This window comes from Microcaecilia unicolor, chromosome 2, assembly GCF_901765095.1.
Source record: "Microcaecilia unicolor chromosome 2, aMicUni1.1, whole genome shotgun sequence".
NCBI classification, from domain to species: Eukaryota; Metazoa; Chordata; class Amphibia; order Gymnophiona; family Siphonopidae; genus Microcaecilia; species Microcaecilia unicolor.
In genome coordinates, this window is record NC_044032.1 from 253,780,205 (window position 1) to 253,802,682 (window position 22,478).

The 22,478-nt window shown below is 45.4% G+C and overlaps 1 protein-coding gene across 1 annotated transcript in view; it reads left to right on the plus strand.

Annotated features, from left to right (window-relative positions):
• The first annotated feature begins 20,225 nt into the window (after window positions 1-20,225).
• LOC115463443 (caM kinase-like vesicle-associated protein) overlaps window positions 20,226-22,478 on the plus strand; it is a 259,850-nt gene continuing 257,597 nt past the window's right edge. The window contains exon 1 of the mRNA XM_030193938.1: window positions 20,226-20,283. The gene's annotated coding sequence lies outside the window, so the exon portion shown is untranslated. The remainder of the gene's footprint in view (window positions 20,284-22,478) is intronic.

Here is a 22,478-nt window from a genome sequence, read left to right on the forward strand (position 1 = left end):
TTCCTCTGTCTTTTCTTAACTTTCTTTCCAAAGTCTCCAGTCCATTTGCTAGTACTTCTCTCCCTTCCTGTCTTCTTCACTTCCTCTCCTAGATCCAATCTCTGATCTTTTCCTTTCAGCTTTCCTTCATTTATTTTTCTTGCCTATCTGCTCAGACTTGTTCTTACAATTCAATTTTCAATCTTCTCTTTTTTTTTTTTTAGCTGCATCTATCTACAGCTTTTCATCTCCCTCACCCCAGCCCTCCCATTCTTCATCCTATTATTCCCCATTTTTTTTACTGCCTCTCTCCTCTCTTCCAGCACCTTTTTTCTTTCCTCCCCTCTGTACAACACCTGTTCTCTATTTTAATTCCTCTGATCAGTATCTTCTCTCTCACCTCCTCTGTCCAGCATATCTTCTTTCCCCCATCTCTATCCAGCATCTCTCCCTGTCACTCTCATCCCCCCTTGTGTCCAGCATCCCTCTGTGTCTCTCTCCCACTTCCATGTCATCATCTCCCCAATTTCTCTATTCCACCCATCCCCATGCAATGTCCAGCACCCCTCCCCTTTCTTCCTCCTCACCCCATGTCCAGTATTTTCCTTCACCCTATAACCCTCCCCTCCCCCACATCCATTATCCTCATATCTTTTTATCCTCCCTGATCTAGCATCTCCTCTCTTTTCCCCTCCACTAAGCCAGCATCTTCTCCACCCCATTCCAGTACTTTCCCTCTCTTCCACCCATTCTGATCCAGCATCTCCCTTCTGTCACCCTATTCCCCCCATGCCTACCATCTCCCCTTCTCTCCCCCTTTGTTGCTTGTGCATTTTATTTTTTGAATTGGATTTGTCACAGTCTCTTTTCCATTTTCCTTGTGTCAGCCTTCTAAATTCTTTTTCAGGTTTATCTTTCCAATTCTTCTTTCTCCTTTTGTCTTTTTCCTATTGTTTTCTGTATCTGTCTGGCACTGATCTTTATTGTGGGAGTTTTATTGTTTTCTTCTCTGTTTATTTCTGTCCATTTGATTTTACCCTCATTCTCCTTTCTCTCATCCTCTAGTCCTTAGTCTACTCCTTTTCACATCTCATCTACCTACTGGCTTTTCCCATTTCCTTCTCCAGCACTCCAATTAGCCCCTCTGTCTTTCTCCTTCCCCAGTCTCCTATCCTCCCCTCATCTTTCACCCACTCCCTAGTCCTCCATGTCTATCCTCTGTACTCTCTCTCCCTCTCTCTCTCTGCCCCTCACCAGCCCCAGCTTAATCCCTGTCTCTCCTTCCTTCCTTTCCTTGCCTCCAGGCCATTCTTCTCTTCTTCTCTACTCCATCTCCTATTGCATCTCTTTTACCATCATTTTAATCCATTTCTACCCTCACTCAACCCCTTCAGAGACCTATCCACACGTCATCCCCTTTCTCTTACTCCTCATTTCATTCCTTCACTCATTTCCCCAACCCATCAACTTACCCCTATTTCTACCTACCAGTTGCGAAGTACTTACTATCCCCTCAAAATTCCCACTCTATCTCTCCCATCCTTAATTCCCTGCTCTGCTCCCAAACACTCTACTCTATTCCCCTACCCCTCCAAGTCCTGATAATCTGCTCTATTCTCCCTCTCCACACCAGTACCATCCATTTTCTGCACTGTTCTCCTTCTCCTCCTAGTCCCATCCATCTTTTGGTCATTTTCCCTCCCTCCCCCATAGTCTCATCCATCCATTTGCTCTGTTTCCCTTCTCCCCCGCCTACACACCCACAATCCCATCCATCTTCTGCTCTTGTGCATTTGATATTTCTTCTCTGTCCAAGTCCATCATCATTCCCTCTATGTCCCTGTGCCTCACTGTGTCCAGCTTCTCCCCCTACATCCCCCACGCTGGGGCCCCATCTCTCCCTCCATAGGTCCAGCATCTCTGCCCATCTCCCCCCTGGTCTCTTCCCTTGCTCTTTTTCCTCCACTCAAACCCACCCCCATCCCAGCACCTCTCTCTCCCCCTCCCACTTAGTGGGTCCAGGATCTTTCCCCACCCCGTCATTCCAGTTCTTTCTTCCCTCTTCCTCCCCCAGCCCCCACAATCTGGCATCTCTCTGCCTCTCCCCCATCTGATATTTTTTTACCTTTCCATTCCACCTTTCCCTGCCACTCGCGGGTTAGGCATCTCTTTCACTCGATTTGACCAATGTGGACGGATTCGGAAATAGAATATAACTTACTATTAATACATAAAAGCTTAGTTTTGCCAGCATTAATTTAATTTATGCTGAACAAGCATCCAGTTATCTAATAAAGTCATACAATATTGCACCCTTGAGGTATCAATTTCAGAAATAGAATTAAATGGGATAATAACGTAAATCATCCACATAGCTATAAACTGTGAAATCATTGTTTGCAAACATAAACCTCAATGGTCGAAAAAAGATATTTAAGAGAATGGGGGAAAGAGGAGAACCTTGAGGAACACCACAAGGATTCAATCATGTTGACAAGAAAGAGTTGACCTTTTTGTTAAAAAAAACCCAAACTTTGAATCCACTGTAAAACATTTCCTGTTATGCCTATATCTGCTAAAATGTGCAGTAAGAACATGAGTGACCAAGTCAAAAGCTGCTGAAAGATCGAACTGGAGTAGCAAAGCACATTTTCCTTCACTTATTAGAACTCTGATATGATCTAATAATTAATTAATTACTATTTCCATGAGCAAAAACCAGACTGTGAATAATGTAAAATATTATGGTTTTCCAAGTATTGTTCTAGTTGTAACTAATTCTTCTGCAAGCTTAGCAAAAAAAGGGTATTGAAGGTATTGGTCTATAATTTGAAAATAGAGTTACAGATTGTTTAGGGTCCTTTAATATCAGAGTAATTATTATTCCTCCAAGGTCTGCTGGAAAGACGCCCTCAGAAAGCTGCAATTGAATCCAATTATATAGGTGGACATGAAAAGTTATTGGTGCTGACTGCGTACGAAATGGGGGACATGAGTCCAACACACAATAGGAAACACTGTACTTTTTGTAAAGGTGAACAAGATCATTCCAAAGTGGAGCAGCAAAATTCAACCAAATTCGATCAACTGGGATATCATCCTTATAGGTTGTAATAGAAAGCTCAGGCATTGAATCATAGAATCAGACTCTAAGCGTACTTATTTTACTCTGAAAATAATCTGCTAGTTGATCTGCAGTAGGGATAGGCTGAGAATCCTGAGACTGAGATACAGAAGTATCAGTGAGAGCATAAAGAATCTAAAACAGATATTTAGTATTAGGTTGGTCAACACATATAAGTTTAGAGAAATAATTTTTCTAGTCGACTCCACTGCTTTTTTTTATAATCATGAACGGCCTTCCTCCAATTCAATCTGGCTTGATTGGATCTATCCTTTATCCACTTTCGTTCAAGATTCCTACATATTTGCTTCAGTTTTAACAACTCAGACATATACCATTTATTACTCCATCTGGAATGATTAACTTTCAATTGAAATGGAGCAATCTCATCAAGAATTGTGGAACTTAGCCCCTGCCAATCATCAACAAACTCAGTTGCATTAGTATTTGTCCACCGAGAGACACAAGCATCCAAAAGAAAAAAAATTAGCTGAGTTAATCTTGTCTCTGGTGTAACACCAAATAGGTTAAGAACTTACAGTATGCGTTTGCCATACTGGGATAGACCGAAGGTCCATCAAGCCCAATGTCCTGTTTCCAACAGTGACCAACCCAGGTCACAAGAACCTGACATGATCCCCAAACAGTAGAATACATTTTATGGTGCTTATCCTAAAAATAAGCAGTGGATTTTCCCCAAGGCCATGTTAATAATGGCTTATGGACTTTTCTTTTAGGAAGTTATCCAAACCTTTTTTTAGACCCCGCTAACTGCTTTTACAACATTCTCTGGCAATTAATTCCAAAGTTTAATTACATGTTGAGTGAAGAAATATTTTCTCCAATTTGTTTTAAAGTTACTACTTTGTAGCTTCAGTGCATGCCCCCTAGTTCCACTCACTCATTATTTTAAAGACCTCTATCATATCTCCCCTCAGCTGTTTTTTCTCCAAGCTGAACAGTCCTAGCCGCTTTAGCCTTTCCTCATAGGGAAGTCGTCCCCATCCCATTTTTCATTTTTGTTGTTTTTTTTTTTTTGGTGCCGCCTAATCAATTGACCATGTTTGGAAGGTCTCAATGCCAGTACATACAGTGGTGGAAATAAGTATTTGATCCCTTGCTGATTTTGTAAGTTTGCCCACTGACAAAGACATGAGCAGCCCATAATTGAAGGGTAGGTTATTGGTAACAGTGAGAGATAGCACATCACAAATTAAATCCGGAAAATCACATTGTGGAAAGTATATGAATTTATTTGCATTCTGCAGAGGGAAATAAGTATTTGATCCCCCACCAACCAGTAAGAGATCTGGCCCCTACAGACCAGGTAGATGCTCCAAATCAACTCGTTACCTGCATGACAGACAGCTGTCGGCAATGGTCACCTGTATGAAAGACACCTGTCCACAGACTCAGTGAATCAGTCAGACTCTAACCTCTACAAAATGGCCAAGAGCAAGGAGCTGTCTAAGGATGTCAGGGACAAGATCATACACCTGCACAAGGCTGGAATGGGCTACAAAACCATCAGTAAGACGCTGGGCGAGAAGGAGACAACTGTTGGTGCCATAGTAAGAAAATGGAAGAAGTACAAAATGACTGTCAATCGACAAAGATCTGGGGCTCCACGCAAAATCTCACCTCGTGGGGTATCCTTGATCATGAGGAAGGTTAGAAATCAGCCTACAACTACAAGGGGGGAACTTGTCAATGATCTCAAGGCAGCTGGGACCACTGTCACCACGAAAACCATTGGTAACACATTACGACATAACGGATTGCAATCCTGCAGTGCCCGCAAGGTCCCCCTGCTCCGGAAGGCACATGTGACGGCCCGTCTGAAGTTTGCCAGTGAACACCTGGATGATGCCGAGAGTGATTGGGAGAAGGTGCTGTGGTCAGATGAGACAAAAATTGAGCTCTTTGGCATGAACTCAACTCGCCGTGTTTGGAGGAAGAGAAATGCTGCCTATGACCCAAAGAACACCGTCCCCACTGTCAAGCATGGAGGTGGAAATGTTATGTTTTGGGGGTGTTTCTCTGCTAAGGGCACAGGACTACTTCACCGCATCAATGGGAGAATGGATGGGGCCATGTACCGTACAATTCTGAGTGACAACCTCCTTCCCTCCGCCAGGGCCTTAAAAATGGGTCGTGGCTGGGTCTTCCAGCACGACAATGACCCAAAACATACAGCCAAGGCAACAAAGGAGTGGCTCAGGAAGAAGCACATTAGGGTCATGGAGTGGCCTAGCCAGTCACCAGACCTTAATCCCATTGAAAACTTATGGAGGGAGCTGAAGCTGCGAGTTGCCAAGCGACAGCCCAGAACTCTTAATGATTTAGAGATGATCTGCAAAGAGGAGTGGACCAAAATTCCTCCTGACATGTGTGCAAACCTCATCATCAACTACAGAAGACGTCTGACCGCTGTGCTTGCCAACAAGGGTTTTGCCACCAAGTATTAGGTCTTGTTTGCCAGAGGGATTAAATACTTATTTCCCTCTGCAGAATGCAAATAAATTCATATACTTTCCACAATGTGATTTTCCGGATTTAATTTGTGATGTGCTATCTCTCACTGTTACCAATAACCTACCCTTCAATTATGGGCTGCTCATGTCTTTGTCAGTGGGCAAACTTACAAAATCAGCAAGGGATCAAATACTTATTTCCACCACTGTACATCACCCTTTGAGTAATCTGGGGACTCTGTGTCCTCATAACTTTTTGGCAGAAAAAAGGTTCTTGGGATTTGATCAGACAGTTGTTTACAATCTGCCAACTAAGCATTTCTTGGGTTTATAAATCTGTAATCCAGCATCACCAGCTAGGTATGTTCATCACTCCCTGTAGCTGGTGCCCATATACCCCACTGGTCTCACCCAACAAAAAGTTTAGCTACACTGGGTTATATCTTCCTTCAGTCTCCATATTTTAAACTAAAAATGTGCTTTTATTTTACATTTTGATGTTTGCTTATACGTACTCCTGACGCAAGCATAGTACTGCAACAGGGTCATGTCAGGTAGATCATAATGCTCCATTTTTCATTCTTACTATCATTACTTAATTTTATATCTTTAATGTACTATTTACTTATGATACCTTTATGCATTTATTCCCCTTTGTACTTTTGTTTACTTTCTGTGCATACTTCACTGTTGTGTTGGTAGTTATACTGTTATATCAGCAAATGCTCAACACAGAACTAGGTGACTCTGCTACATCTGAGGGGCCTTTTTACTAAGGCGCACTGAAAAATGGCCTAAGGTAGTGCAGACGCATGTTTTGGGCACGCGCAGAATCATTTTTCAGCGCACCTGTAAAAAAATGCCTTTTTAAAAATTTTGCCAAAGATGGACGCGCGGCAAAATGAAAATTGCCGCATGTCCATTTTGTGTGTCTGAGACCTTACCGCCAGCCATTGACCTAGCGGTAAGGTCTCACGCAGTGACCAGGCGGTAATGGTATACGCGCATAAAATACCAATTACCGACCGATTATGCCTGTGTGCCAGAAAATAAAAATATTTTCTGGCGCACGTAGCAAACGCGCATAAAAAATGAAATTACCACAAGGGCCACATGGTAGCCAGGCGGTACATAGTTTACATAGTAGATGACGGCAGAAAAAGACCTGCACGGTCCATCCAGTCTGCCCAACAAGATAAATTCATATGTGCTACTTTTTATTTGTACCTGTCCTCTTCAGGGCACAGACCGTATAAGTCTGGCCAGCACTATCCCCGCCTCCCAACCACCAGCCCCGCCTCCCACCACCAGCTCTGGCACAGACCGTATAAGTCTGCCCAGCACTATCCCCGCCTCCCAACTACCAGTCCCACCTCCCACCACCAGCTCTGGCACAGACCGTATAAGTCTGCCCAGCACTATCTCCTCCTCCCAACCACCAGCCCCGCCTCCCACCACTGGCTCTGGCACAGACCGTATAAGTCTGCCCAGCACTATCCCCGCCTCCCAACCAGTCCCACCTCCCACCACCAGCTCTGTTTGATATAGACAAAGTATGTTATATGTAGAGTGCTCAGACCACATTGGGTCTTAAAATAAGACAGGAATATTTAAAAACAAACAAAAAAAAGTCTGTTTCTCCAAAAATGAAACGGGCCCTGGGAAGGCTATCGTCTAAGCGATTTCTCATCTCTCCCCTGCCCTCCCCTCCATGACCAGCGATTCTCCCCTGCCCTCCTATCACATCCATGTCCAGCGACTTGCCCCAGCCCCCACCTGTCCCCCTTTTAAGCCCCCGAGTTCCAGTTCAACCCCAGCCGTTGGAATGCGCATAGGCACCTGTGTCCACCTACGTGGCTTAGTAAAAAGGGCCCCTTAATATCTGTAAATGGAATAAAGGGCTTCACCTGGACTTAGGTCCAAAAGACTGATAGGGTGCATACAATTTACCAATTTGTTGCAAAAAGATAGGGTTAATAGCTGAAGAGACAGTGCTCACAAGCCCATGTCAGGGGAAGGAGTCTTGGCTATCGCTTAACGCTAATACCTCAGCATCAGGCTCAGGATCCATATTAGCCGGGTCCCGAAGGAGTCTGCACTCTGTAGCTTCTGGTAAAGGACTACCACTTGAGTGGTTATGATGGGGAGCTCTGGGCATCATTGCCTAATAGAGGCCAGCTCTGATTGAGTCAGAAGCCCTAAGAAGCAAAAGGAAACAGCAAGATAAAACATAAATAAATAAAGAAGATAGAATTAATGGGTCAGATTGTGACACTGCATCTTTTAAATGCCTCTTCTCTAACTGCCTTAGATCATAATCTATTGTGCTGAAGAGTTGCAGATGATGTGGATTACTTTTGCACATGTGGTAGCAGTGGAGACGTCAATAATTTTGGTCTTCAGTAAAGGGGAAAAAAGTGCACTCTGCTAGCAAAAACAGTTCTCCTTTACACAGGGCAAATGCAAAATTTGTGCAGACTTCCCCAGCTGCACAGAGTTCTGTGAAGGAACTTCCTCCCTCCCCCACAGAGTTCACGGTGGCAAGAGAAAGAGGTGAATGGCTGCACATCAGACCGCATCCTCCTCTGTTGTCCTAGGACCAGCTGTCCATTTGAACTCACTGGCTTCTGTACTGAAGCAGGACTTTTGGACACCACCGTTTGGGTGTCAGAGTATAGGTGTCAACCTTTGGGCACCTTTAGTCACTGTCGCTGGACTTTGGGGCACCCAACCTGGCGGTGTTTAAAAGTCCTCTCTGCCCCTCAATCTCACTGGCATCTGAGCCTGGGGTCGTCTGAGCTGGCAGAGGCAGAGTGCTGCAGAACAGGCAATGTCCTCCCTCACAGGTAATGCTTGGGGAAGCCAGGGGCGTAGTCAGACCTCGAGGTGGGAGGGGCCAGAGCCCAAGGTGGGGAGCACAATTTGGTCACTGCCCCCCCCCCCCTCTGCCACCACTGTAACATCTTGGCTGGTGGGGATCCCCAACCCCTGCCAGCTGAAGACTTCGTCCAGCACTGGTCTCCGGCGCCGTCGCATTGCCTGCCCTGCTCTCTCTTTCCCTCACGTCTGGCACGCTTCTTTTAGTGAAATTTGCTCAAGGGCCCAGTGCAAATTTTGGGGGGCCCAGGCCCCTGTGACCCACTGGGGGCAGCTATGATCTCCCTTGCAGCAGCAATCCTTGGAGCAGAAGGGAGATCATAGCTGCACCAAGCAGTTCCTATGAGGGAGGATGCTGCCTGTTCCATCCTCTCTCACAGGCACTCCTGGGGCAGCTATGATCTCCCTTATGCTCTCAGAACCATCCCACCCAAAGCATTGTGCCTCTGCTGGCCTAGACAGCCCCCCCCCCCCCCCCCCCGGCTCAGATCCCAGTGAATGTTTGGGGGGAGGAGTTTTAGATGCTGCCCATTTGGGTGCCTAAAAGTCTGGCGCTAACACAGTAGCAACCAAAGGTCATGCTCCTTTCTGTACAGCCTGCAGTGCAAATGAACAGTCTGGCCTAGGACAGCAAGGTGGGATGCCATTGTGTGTCAGAGGAGTAGGGGTTGCTGGAGCAATCTGTGGATGTGCCATGGAGGTGGAGATCTCTGAAGTAACCTAGATATGTGATAAGGGAAGAATGAGATATATGGGTATATGGTGATGGGGATGGAAGAAAAGGTTGTGGTATGTGCGAGGGGGAAGAGGACAAAGAAGGCAAAGTGGAAGTATAAACCAAAGAGAAAAAGATAGATGGGGTATATGTCTGGGTGTGGGTAGAAGAAGAGGCAGGGGGTATGTGCTTCAGTGGCATAGCCACAAGTGGGCCTGGGTGGGCCAGGGCCCACCCAACAGTAGCACATGTTTAGTGGTAGCTGGTGGGGATCCCAAGCTCTGCCTACTGAAGACTTCCCCCTGATGGTAACAAAAACACTACTTTCCATGATACTGGCTTCTGCACATTCTCAGTTTTTAGCGCATGCTTGCTACAGACTGCCAAGGTGGAAAGAAGTGTTATCCCACCAGCTGAGGTATTTATTTCGGTGGTGGGGGAGGGGGAGAATACTTGGTGCCCACCCACTTCTTGCCTAGGCCCACCCAACTCACTATACGCAGGTTGCAAAGAACAAATACTGAGGAAACTTCAAACAGCCCAGAATACAGCAGCCAGACTCATCTTTGGAAAGCCAAAATATGAAAGTGCAAAACCATTACGAGAGAAACTGCACTGGCTCCCACTCAAGGAACGCGTCACTTTTAAAATATGCACATTAGTCCACAAAATCATTCACGGGGAAGCCCCAGCCTACATGCACGAGTTGATAGACTTACCACCCAGAAACGCCAAAAGATCATCCCGAACCTTCCTTAACCTCCACTTCCCCAATTGCAGGGGCGTGAAATACAAAGTGCTACACACGTCAACCTTTTCTCACATGAGCACGCAGTTTTGGAATACACTGCCGCGCAACTTAAGAACAATCAATGAGCAAGCTTCCTTCCGCAGATTATTGAAGACCCATCTTTTCGAAAAAAATTTACGGAAAGAAACAAAACACATAAAGGCCACACTTAATGTTCACTAATGCATCATACATTCACCTCTGAATTCTCATTCCCGTAATATCACATCTCTCATACCTTTACTCACAGAAAGATATATACCATATGTCCTCATGCCTTTTTATCGCCCTCCAAGCTCCCAGTGTTTCCTTCCAAAGTTTCAATGTTTATGTTCCATTGTTACATTCCCTAACGACACCTCAATTGTTTCGCATAACTCTGCACAATGTAATCCATAACCAATCTGTAACAAATTGTATTTCCAACATTTAACTCATATTGTAAGCCACACTGAACCCGCAAAAAGGTGGGAAAATGTGGGATACAAATGCAATAAATAATAATAATAATAAAATCTGTTGTCTGGCTACGCCCCTGATGTGCATGGGGGGGGGGCCTTGGGGGACACAGGACTGGAAGTCTTGCTGGGAGTTAGAAAGAACTGAAGGGGTAAGGGAAGGCTAGGTGGGAGAGAGAACTGCGGCTGGAGCAAGAAAGAGAGCTGAGGGTGGGGAAAACATGAGGTTTATGATGGGGGAATTCTACACGAAAAATTACAAATATACTGTTCATAATTTTAAAAATATTGTGAACAGGAATTTCAAAATGTTTGTATAGAATTTTGAATTTTTTGCACTGAATTCCTCCAGGAGTAACAGAGGGCAGTTCTTTTTCACATACTGCACATATAATCACAGCCTGGACAGAGGAAAGTTCTTTATTGCAGTAGTGCTAGGAGGGATGTAAGGGAAAATGTTGCAGTTGCAGTGCTTCACTGGCATCATTATGGAGTGCAGATAACCTTTGTGGAATCTATTCTGTTGATCATGTGGTTAAGGCAACTAACAACAGGATTAAAATGAGGTTTTCACAAGTTCATGGAGGAACAGTGCATAAAATAGACATGGGAGAACCATCACTTTACCTCTGGAAATGAAGTACGGGAAATTTATAGACATCTGCTTTTTGGAATCTGCCAATCAGGGTTGGACTCTCCACTGCTGAAGAGAGGACATCGGGCTCATTGGATCTTGGTCTGACCCAGCACAACTGTTCTCAAGTTATTATGGTGCTCATTTTCAAAAGAGAAAAACGTCATAAAATGGCAGAAGGACGTTTTAAGTTACGCTTTTTGAAACTCTGATTTGAAAAGTTTTTCTCCACAGTTCATCCAAATTATAAGGAGGCATGTTGGGGGAGTGTTTTGGGTGGGGCTTGGACGTTCCCAAAAATGAGACTTTTTCTGCCATAGTAGAACAAAATCAAAACGTCTGGGGCAAAATTTGAGACGGTTTTGTCTAGACCTGTTTCAAGCACGACAAGTTACAAAAAGGTGCCCTAATTGACCACTGGAGAGATTAAGGCATGACCCCCCCCCCCTTAATCCCCCAGTGGTCAATGATCCCCCTCCTACCCCCCAAAGATGTGACTGTGACAGTGACAATTTTACAATACTCAGACCCCAAAAATGTGGCGTACAAGGTTTCTGTCAGCACATTTGCATATTTGGCAGTCAGCCACTGGAATGAATTACCAATTGATTTCAGAAGGCAATCTAATTATATAGATTTCTGAAAGTTATTGAAAACCTTTTCATTTAGAAAATTCTTAAATATGAATTAGTTGTATTTTTAACTGTAGGCTGTCATTTTATAAATTCGTAAAATTAATGGAGTTGGACTAGCTTTCTTTCTTTGTCAGCCACACTGCACTTTGATGGTACGTGTGGGATATAAGTGGCATGTATTATTATTATTATACCAGGCTCTATGACACCTTCAGATATGATGGCCATTCCTATTAGAACAGCAAGCTGGTCCCAGGAGTAGGCTAGTGGTCAGTGCAGGCCGCTGAGGGGGAGGGACGGGGAGGGACGGGGGAGGGGCAAAATTCCCCGGGCTTGGGCCTCCAAGGGGGGCCCGGCATCGGGCTCTCTCTCTCCCCTCTGTTCCTGACAGAACACAGGTGATCGTGTCCCGACAGGAGCAGCAGAGAGAAAACTCCGGTGCCGGGCCCCCCTTGGAGGCTGGGGAGGACCAGGCGGAGCAAACACAGCAGAACCTCTGGTTTCGCTGGCGAGGGTCCCCCAGGCCCTGCCAGCAGATCTTCCTCCAGTGCTGCTCTTCTTCACTCTGCCACACTGCCTGCCAAGTGGCTGCTTTTCCCCTCAGGATGTGCATGCTCAGTTTCAAAACCGAGCATGCGCGACATGAGAGAAAAAGTAGCCACAGGGGTAGGCAATGCAGCAGAGGAAAGAGCATCGCTGGAGGAAGACCTCTTCTGCTGGCAGGGCCTTGGGATTTCCGCCAGCCAAGGTATTTGCAGTTCTGGCGGGCGGCAGCAGTGGCGATCCTGGAGGGATGCAGCAGTGGCGGTGATCCGGGGGGGGGGGGGGGGGGGTGGCGGCAGCCCTGCCCCAGGCCCGGCTCAGTCTCTCAGCGGCCCTGGATCAGTGTAGTGAATTGTAGAGAAGGGGACCCAGGGTCATATCCCAGTCTAACTGGTTGTGGTGGAATGTGTGAGCCCTCCAAAATACACTAAATTCCTGCTGTACCTACATATAGATGACACCTGAAGGTTTGAGGACTAGTGTACTGGTGCACAGCGAGGTACAATTGTTGTTTACTATTTTTCCTGTTTCTGGAGGGCTCACAATATAATATGAGGGGGTTATGGTGAAAGTTGTACCTGGGACTTTTATGTGAAGTCCGCAGCAGTGCCCCCTAGGCTGCCCCACTGCTCCGCTGGGATGTCTGTGTGGCTAGCCTACTAAGAATGCTGGCCCCATACATCTCCAATGTCTTGTTTTTGTGCGTATTTTCCTAGGACTTTTTTTTTCGAAAATGGTACCTGAAGAAAGATGCACTGAGCACAAAAATGTCTAGAAAATGGCGATTTTCAAAACAAAAAAATACACATTTTACTGGTTCAAACATTGCTCATCAATTTTTGACCATTTTCCACAAAATGTCCCAAACTGGACTTAGACATCATATCGCAAATGCTCCTCCACATGAATAGGAAGGAAGAATGATTACACCTCCTTAGCAGAGACAGCCTTCAAAGGATTGGATATTACTTGGTTGTCACTAATGAACAATTTTGGCTGAAGGAGTAGTGGTGCCCTGGGGCAACTGTTTCTCTGGCCCTCCTCCCGTCTGCATGAGCATCTGTTACCCCTACCCTCCTCATTGACATCGGCATCAGAAGAAGTACTTGTTCTTACATTTAAACCCAAAAACCAAGAAAGCAGACGATCCGCAAAATCCAACGTGGAGGCAAAAAGGAGCAGATCAATCAGTGGAATAGTTGAAACTTTATTATAAAATAATCGGCAGACACAGACTGTGTTTCGCCCACAAGGGCTGCGTCAGGGGCTTTCAATCGCTGCTAAACCAAAGAACAGCAGAGCAAAAAAACCAGCAGGTCAACTTCTTCCAATACAAGGTTTCACTCAAAGAAGGAACATCATATGGTCCAGCACTTGATTTTTGTGAACATATGATGTTCCTCCTTTGAGCGCAACCTTGTATTGGAAGACATTGACCTGCTGGTTTTTTTGCTCTGCTGTTCTTTGGTTTTGCAGCGATTGAAAGCCCCTGTCGCAGCTCTTGTGGGCGAAACACAGTCTATGTCGGGCGATTATTTTATAATAAAGTTTCAACTATACCACTGATTGATCTGCTCTTTTTTGCCTCCACCTTACATTTAAACCTGCAGGACTGCAAAAAAAGAGAGGATAGTGCTGAGAGCAAAACAAGCTCTCGCCACTGTGAAGGCTGAGCTGACGAGGAAGGCTTTGGGCGCCTTTGAGCACTGGTGCCTGACAGTGCCTGACCTAGCTCCAGGAGTGTAGCTACGTGGGGCTACGGGGGCATGGGCCCCCGTAGATCTGGCCCTGGCCCCCATGCCGCCAACCCCTTCAACCCCCCCCCCCCCCCCCGTCCCACAGCCAACCCTTCTCTGCTGATGCCGCTGTCAGGTACCTTTGCTGGCAGGGGTCCCCAACCCCTGCCAGCTGAGGTCCTCTTCTCCGGCGCAGCCCTTGCAGCTTCTGTTTGTACATGCAGGACGTCAGACTCACAGAAACAGAAGCCTGCCCTTGTGGATCAGCAACGCGGCCAGGCAGGCTTCTGTTTCTGTGAGTACCTGACGGCGGCGGGGGATGGTTGGCGGCAGCGGGGTCGAAAGGGTTGGCGCTGGGTGGGGGTCAAAGGTGGTGGTGGTGGCAGGAGGGGCAAAAAATGGTGGGCAGGGGAGGTCAGCGGTGCCGGGGGAGGGGGGGGGGCTAAAATGTGCCCCCTCACCTTGGGCTCTGGACCCCCCTCCTGCCGAAGTCTGGCTATGCCCTTCCTAGCTCTATGCATTGAGCCGGCCTTGCTAATCAAGAAATGCAACAGAAGCCACTGCCTCAGCAGTCACTAGAAACTGACAATCTACCCAGACAAGCAGAAAGAAGGATCCTCAGAAAGCAGATTCTGACAGTTATGCACATCAGTAGACTTAGTTACATAGGGGAAACATAAGGTTTCTAGCTATCAGATTAGAATCAGGACTAAAAAGCATTGCTAGGCATTTCTATCAATTCTGTCTCAGTGTAACATACTGCAAAGAATAAAGAACATTCCAAGTCATTTCTTCCTGTATAATCTCACTGTATTGCACTGCAGGGAATAAAGAACATCCCCAGTCATTTCTATCCTTCTATCTGAAAGAAGAACCCAAGGAGTACTTAAGGTCAATTTCTCTCCTCTGTCATACAAATACCTGTCCTGCTCAGCTCTGTACTTGTAACCATAATTCAAACAGCAAACAAAGGACATTGACAATTCTATAATGTGAGAGCTACACTGTGGCCTCTCGCATGCTCTAAACTCTCCCTTACTGCTGCACGACTGACTATGGAAGAGTGGCAGCTTGAAAGAGGAACCCTACCTAATAACAACATGTCATAGCATCATTTTGGAATCTGCCACAATGGCACATCCATCCTCCCCACCTTATGAGCTCCTGAAACACCATGACCTCTCCTCACCATTGGCTTCTACCTTCAGGGAGGACTCTGTTCTGAAGTCTTTAGCAGCGCACATTTAGGACTGATAAAGAGTGCTAAACCCAACTGACTTAAATTAGCTTCAAAAGCTATCGCCATGCTCATATGGATTTGCCTAGCCCTTTTGAGCTCTTCGAGCAGCAACCTACAGATAACTTAGTGCCTATTCCTATCCCCATATTCTATAATCCATCTAGAAACTAGTGTATTAAGAATCACCCTAACTGTAATGTCAGATACCTGCTAGACAATGCCAATATATACCATCAGAACACTACTATGGCTTTAGACCAGAACCAAATGGCTAACATTCGATGACCTAAAAAAACTTGTTACCTTTTGAAATTATCCAAACAAGTCCCCCCTTTGGAACACAAGTCTCAACTCACTCCTGTCCTCGCCATTTATATCAATGCCAGGTCTGTGGGGAACAAGGCTCTCTTACTCAGGGATCTGCTAGAATCTTCAGCTCTCGCTTTCTGTTTATCTCAGAAACACGGCTCACAGAAGCTGATAGCCCAATATTGCCTCACATCTATCCACCCAGTTATGCTATTCTTCACTCTCCAAGACAGGGCAAAAAAGGGCGGCAGACTTGCTCATATTTAAGAGTTTTTTTCCATGTGTCTTTAGTTAGTTCTGGAGTTTTCCCTGAACTGGAATATATGCTGTGCAAATTCTGCGATGATTCATAAGAGGCAAATCAAATCACCCTGCTCCTTATTTACTGTCCTTTGGGAGCTTGGTCCAAGGCAGAACCTCAACTTTTAGAGATTACTTCCTCTGCCATGTCCCAATTTTCTAGGATTATCTTTCTGGGAGACTTAAACCTACACTTGGCAAATGATGTGGACACCAATGTCCACAACTTCAAATCATTCCTAAAGGACTGCGAACTAACTACATTCTACGAGGGTGCAACTTATGCAAAAGGCCATATGTTAGACTTCATGACTTCCTATCCTAATAACTTGAGCAGTTCATTCAAATGGAAGCCAGTACCATGGTCTGACCACTTCCAACTGGATTTCATCTGTATGCCAAATGTAACCAGGCAGAGGTCCTCCAAACTCATCTCTACCAGAGGTAAAATCAACGAGGTCACTTTCTGGTCTGAGCTAACAGGTTTCCTCACTACCTCATCTCCTACACATGGTTCGATCAAATCCTGCTGGGATACTAAGGTAAAAGCCATACTAGACAAAATTGCTCCATTTACCACTAAAAAGGTCAAGACGTCCAGAAGTTCACCATGGTTTACAGAGGAACTATCCATCCTAAAGAGGGAATATCGACGCCTTGAAAAGCAATGGAGAAAGAACAAAGATACTACTGATAAATCCAAATGGAAGTCAGTCTTCTGACGCTAACAAGGTAGCTGATTCAAAACGTCAGTACTATAGCAGCCTAACAGGTCAAGATGATCTTGGCAACAAAAAACTTGTCTCCTTAGTTAAAAAACTAGCTTACACTAATGATGATGAACATTCACAGAAAACATGTCCCACTGCCCAAGCTCTAGTTGATCATTTCACCAATAAGATCCTACAAATTAGGTTTGAACTATCTAAAGCTACTCCAACAGAGGAAAATAATCCAACCCACAGTTCAACCTTTAGTAATAATCCACGAGTCATACAAGGGTGTACCTAGGAAAAGGCAGCATCTTAAACACTGCAGTGAGCACTAGAACATCAATACACTCATTGTAAAGCTAAACAAGCCAGATTAGATGATCCTGCCAACAGAAAATCATGTCTTTTTCACAAACATAGAACACAGATACACCCTCACCCAGTATAGAATAAGTAACCACAAACTAAAAATACAAATATGTAGACAAAAATTAAACTGAACCCCAAATAAGCCAGATTCTGCATACAATGCAATACCACAGCAACAGTGATGTATGTCCCACCCTAGTACTGTGCAAAATATCAATATAAACATAGCAGATGTAAATTTGAAAAAACTGACAAATACCAATCACCTCTTTACAAATTAACAAACAGAAATAAAACAAACAAATGGAAAATAAGATGATAGCATTTTATTGGACTAATACTTTTTTCAATTAGCTTTCAGAGGCCAAAACCTCCTTCCTCAGGTCACTACAGTATACTGCTGTTACAGTATCCTGTCCTGACCAGAGGATGGGGGTTTTGGTCTCTGAAAATTAGTCAAAAATGTATTAAAATTAGTCCAATAAAAAGAACACCTTATTTTCATTTTCTATTTATCACCACAGTTACAATACTACCTTATCTTAAAGCAAAAAAAAAAAAAAATCTTTTTTTCTATCTTTGTTGTCTCTTGCTTCTGCTTTCCTCATCTTCTCTTCACTCTCTCCCTTCCATCCAGCATCTGCCCACTTTCTCTGCCCCTGCCATCCAGCGTCTGCCCTCTTTTTCTCTCCCTTCCATCCAGCGTCTGCCTGCTTTCTCTGCCTCTGCCATCCACTGTCTGCCCTCTCCCCCTTTCCACATGGTATCTGCCCGTTTTCTCTGCCCCTTCCATTCACTTCCTGCCCTTTCTTTCACTTACATCCAGTCTGTGCCTCCTCTATCCTTTTTACATTATGCATTCCAGCATCTCACACTCTCTCCATCTTTATCTATCCTCTCCTCATCCCCATCCCTATCCATTTTCTGCTTTCCGGTATCTCCTATATATTTTACTTTTTTCTCTCTAGAAGTCCACTCTCATTTCCTCAGGCTCTCTATCTCTCCTGTCCATAATCTCCCTTCTGTATCCCTGTCCCTATCCCCCCCATGTTCAGCATCTGCTCTCTGTGTCCCCTTCCCTCTCCCATTTCCATGTTCCTTGCCCTTCTTTCTCTCGTTCTCCTGCACTCCCAACCCACAGCCAGTATCTCTCCCTCTTCTCTTCCCTGCCCCATAGTACTGCATCTCATTCTCCCCCTCCCCAGATCCAGCTTTTTCCCAGTCTCCTCTCCCTCATGTGTCCCACCTTCCTCTCCCCCCTCCCCAACTCTTCATCCTTGCTCTTGCTTCCTCCTTCCCCTTTAGTCTGGCATCGCTCTCCCTCCTCTCTCCACCCCGTTTTCCCCTTCCCCTGTGGTCTGGCATCATTTTCCCTCCTCTTTCCACCCTCCTTTCCCCTTACCTTGAGGTCTAGTATCGCTTTCCTCCTATCTGCCTCTCCACCCCCTCTTCCCCTTCCCCTTCGGTCTGGCATCGCTTTTCCTCCTCTCTCTACCCCCCTTTCCCTTTCCCTGTGGTCTGGCTGACATCACTCTCCCACCTCTCTCCACCCTGTCTGCAGGCCTTCAAGCTTTCCAGGCCCACCAGCAGCATCAGCAGCGATGTAAGCGCGGCCTTCGGCCTGCCCCAGAAACCTTCTCTGTACAGCTTCCGCATAGGCAGGACATTGTATAGAGAAGGTTTCCGGGGCTGGCCAAAGTCAGCGCTTATATCGCTGATGCACGCTGCCGGAGGTCTGGAAGTTTAAAACCTGCACAGCAGGGTGGGGTGGAGAGAGAAGGAAGAGCGATACGTGATACTGCATCAGTCGGAGTGGGAGAGGACAGGACCACTATTGCAGCAGGCAGCAGGACCGGCACCGCACATCCCGGGGGAAGTGAGGAAGACTTCCATGGCAGCACTACATGAATTGGGAGGGTTGGCAGAACCTCCTTATGACCTGCACCCGGGGCGGACCACCCCGCCCTCGGTATACCACTGACCTCTAGGCATTTATATCATATCTTTCTTACTATATTATACTGCAGGGGGGAAAAAATCCTTTAGTCATTTCTATCCCTTCTATCTCACTGTATCACACTTCAGAGAATAAAGAACACCCCCCTGGAATTTGTATCCCTTACATTACCCTATATCACACTACAAGAACTAAAGAACATACCAGGGCATCTGTATTCCTTCCATCTTTTTGTATCACACTGTAGGTAATAAATACCAACCCCAGGCATCTGCATCCTTCTATCTCACTGTATCAGCTTCAGGGAATAAAGGACATATCCAGTTATTTCTACCTTTCTATATCACTGTTATTACATTGTATGGAATAAAGAACACCCTTGAGTGTGTCTGTACCCTGTCCTATAAGTTTGTTCTTGCAATAATAAATAAGGGTTTGTGTGTGTGTCTGTGGGGGGAGGGGGAGGTCTGTAATTTTTCCAGATGTTCATGTATTGCGACACTGAGTACAGTTAAAAGGTCACATGATTAGACATCTGCCCTCACCTGTGGATCTGTCAAAGGGGATAGTTTTTGTGTGTGTGTGTGTGTGTGTGTGTGTGGGGGGGGGGGGGGGGGGGGGGCGGGGGGCTGTGAAAGGAATCATTTGCTTTAGCTGTGCTTAAACAATCCGAGGATGAGAAGCTGGAATAGCTATTATCGAACAAGCTAAATAATACATGTTGCCTTTTTTTTTTTTTTTTTTGCATTCCTGCACTGCCATTAACTCTTTTACCTGAAGCTTTTGTGTGGGTTATTTTTCATCCCTTTCACAATTATTCCTCTGTCCCCTTTCTCCCATTATTCAGCAGCACCGAGGAGTACACAGCACTGATGATCTTCACTCGCCTCTTCCTCCCCCTCTCGCCCATTGTACAACAGTGCCGAGGAGCACACAGCATGGATAATCTCACACTATACATGCATACATATAAATATATATGCGCACTTGTATAAATACCGTGCCAGCCTCTATATCTATCTGTTTCTACATACCCCCTCCTGCAGAGAGAGAGAGAATCTCTCAGAGGAGTCAGCGGCAGAAAACTGGGAAACAGCACAGACACGGAGACAAGCACATGAAAATCTCTCACACATATAAGAGACAAACACACAATACTCACTCAAAAATCTGTCTCTCATCCACTCTTTTGTCTTTTCTCTCTCCTCAAACTCCTTACCCTACACTCCAGCCTCTCTCTTCCTGTCTCCCTGAAATGTTCATTCAAAGCCTTCCCCCCTGACCTCTCCCCTCCGTTCCCCTGCCCAAAGTCCTCCACCCTCACCTGAACTATTTCCCATCCGCACTCCCTCCCTCCTTCCCAAGCGAACATCTTTCCAGCCCAGCAGCCACTCTTCCTGTGTCTGAACGATCGGATCAGGCTGTCCCAGGTAAGTCCCGACTTCTCTTCACTTTCCGCCTTTGGCTGCTTTTATATTCGGTCATTTTTGCTCTGCATCTGCTTTTCTTGTGGATTGTGGGGATGAGGAGGGAGAGATTTGTAGTGATTTCATCGTTGTCAAATAGGGCTTTGTGGGGGTCTTGCAGCCAGTGCTTGTCATGGGATGTAAGGGGGCTTTGAGGGACTGGAGGAGCTGACACACATACCACACACACGACACACACAGATATGTCTGCATGTGGAACTGATGTGATTACCTGTAGCTCTCTAATTATGTGTGCAAATTGTGGTGTGTGTGTGTGTGTGTGTGTGTGTGTGTGTGTGTGTGTGTAGGTATCCACAACTATGTATACCATTGTGTGTGTGTGTGTATGTGTATGTATGTATGTAGGTGTCCACAACTATACATACCATATCTTGTGTGTGTGTGTAGATGTCCACAACTATATATACCATTGTGTGTGTGTGTGTAGGTATCCACAACTATATATACCATTGTGTGTGTGTATGTATGTAGGTGTCCCATTGTGTGTGTGTGTGTGTGTGTGTATGTGTGTATGTAGGTGTCCACAACTATATATACCATATCTTGTGTGTGTGTCCACCACTATATATACCATTGTGTGTGTGTGTGTGTGTGTGTGTATGTAGGTGTCCACAACTATATATACCATTGTGTGTTTGTGTATGTAGATTTCCATAACTCATGTGTGTGTGTGTGTAGGTTTGTATATATTTATGTCTGTAGCTGCGTAGAATACACTGTGTGAATGGATGTACAGTATGTTTATTGTGCAGTGTATCAGTATGGGCCAGTGTGTGTAATTGTGTGTAATAGTGCAGGGGCTGGAGTAGAATAGGTGAAAAATGTGCGTTCTGTAATGTGTGTGGGTTCACAGGACACTTTATTATGTAGTATGAATATAGATGTGCGTAATGCATTCTCAGTCTGTGAATGGATGTGCAGTGTGTTTCATTCAGCGGTTATGTGTGTGTTGTGTCTTTCTCTCAGCACTGTACTCAGCAGGAATGGATTATACACTTCCTCGCATGCAGCTAAGCTTAATAATCATGTCTGTCATCCCATCAGCAGCACACTTAAAACACTGTGAGGGCACCAGTCATGAGGTTTCTGAGTTAGAACAATGCTTCTCGGGCTTTCAGGGTATCCATAATGAATATGCATGAGCTAGATTTGCATAAAGTGGAGGCAGTGCATGCCTGCTTTCACTATATATCCCAGAACAAGCACTGGCTCCAAAACTGAGCTGAGAAGACCACCCGGAGAGTCTTTCTCACTTTACCTCTGCAGTGTATGTGCCTCTCTATCCCTAGCTGTAGAACTAGACATTTAGAAAAGGGGTTAAATCTACAAGGGCCTTGCGGGTCCCTGCACACTCCCCCTTTCTGCTGCAGTTCCTCTTACCCTACTTGATCTCAGAATTTCCTGCTAGTCCAGTGCTTTGTACACTTCTTGCCAGTTCTCTCACATGTCTATTTATTCTCTCGGTCTCTTTCACACAGCTTCGCACATCTGTCCCGTGGACCCCACAGCAACAGTTGGGTTTTCAAGATACCAGCAAATGAGTATACAAGAGATACATTTGCATATAGTGGGTCTCTGAGGTATACGGATTTATCTCCCGGACATTTATTGTGGGTATCCTGAAAACTTGACTGGTCGTGGGGTCACCAGGACACAGATGGAAAACCTTGATGTATATATAGAATATCTACAGAATTTCTCTCATGTTTCTTGTGTACATACTATGAATCTTTACCTATAATTTTTCCCTTCTTTCTCATATTCTCCTCTTACCTTTATATATCCTATCCACATTTTCTCCCTCATTCTGCATCGCCCTGTTGCAGGGGCTATTTGCAAGGTGTCGGACAGGGACCTTCCACCTTCCATTCCCAGAGCCATGAGATTCTGGGTATACCTGAGAGACTGAGGTGCCTACCAAATGGCTTTATTTCATCCAACAGTTATAAAGGTAGTCCAAAGCTTTAGGGGCTGTAGCATTTGAATATATAGAACAGTCAAACATCAGTGTGAGAAAACGAAGAACAGCTCATTAATTTGCGTTTCATGGGCTATGCACTAGATGTAAGTGTGAGAGGATCACACAAGAAAAAGCCAGGAAAAGAAAATGCTCAAAGAGAGATTCAGGGGCTGAACAA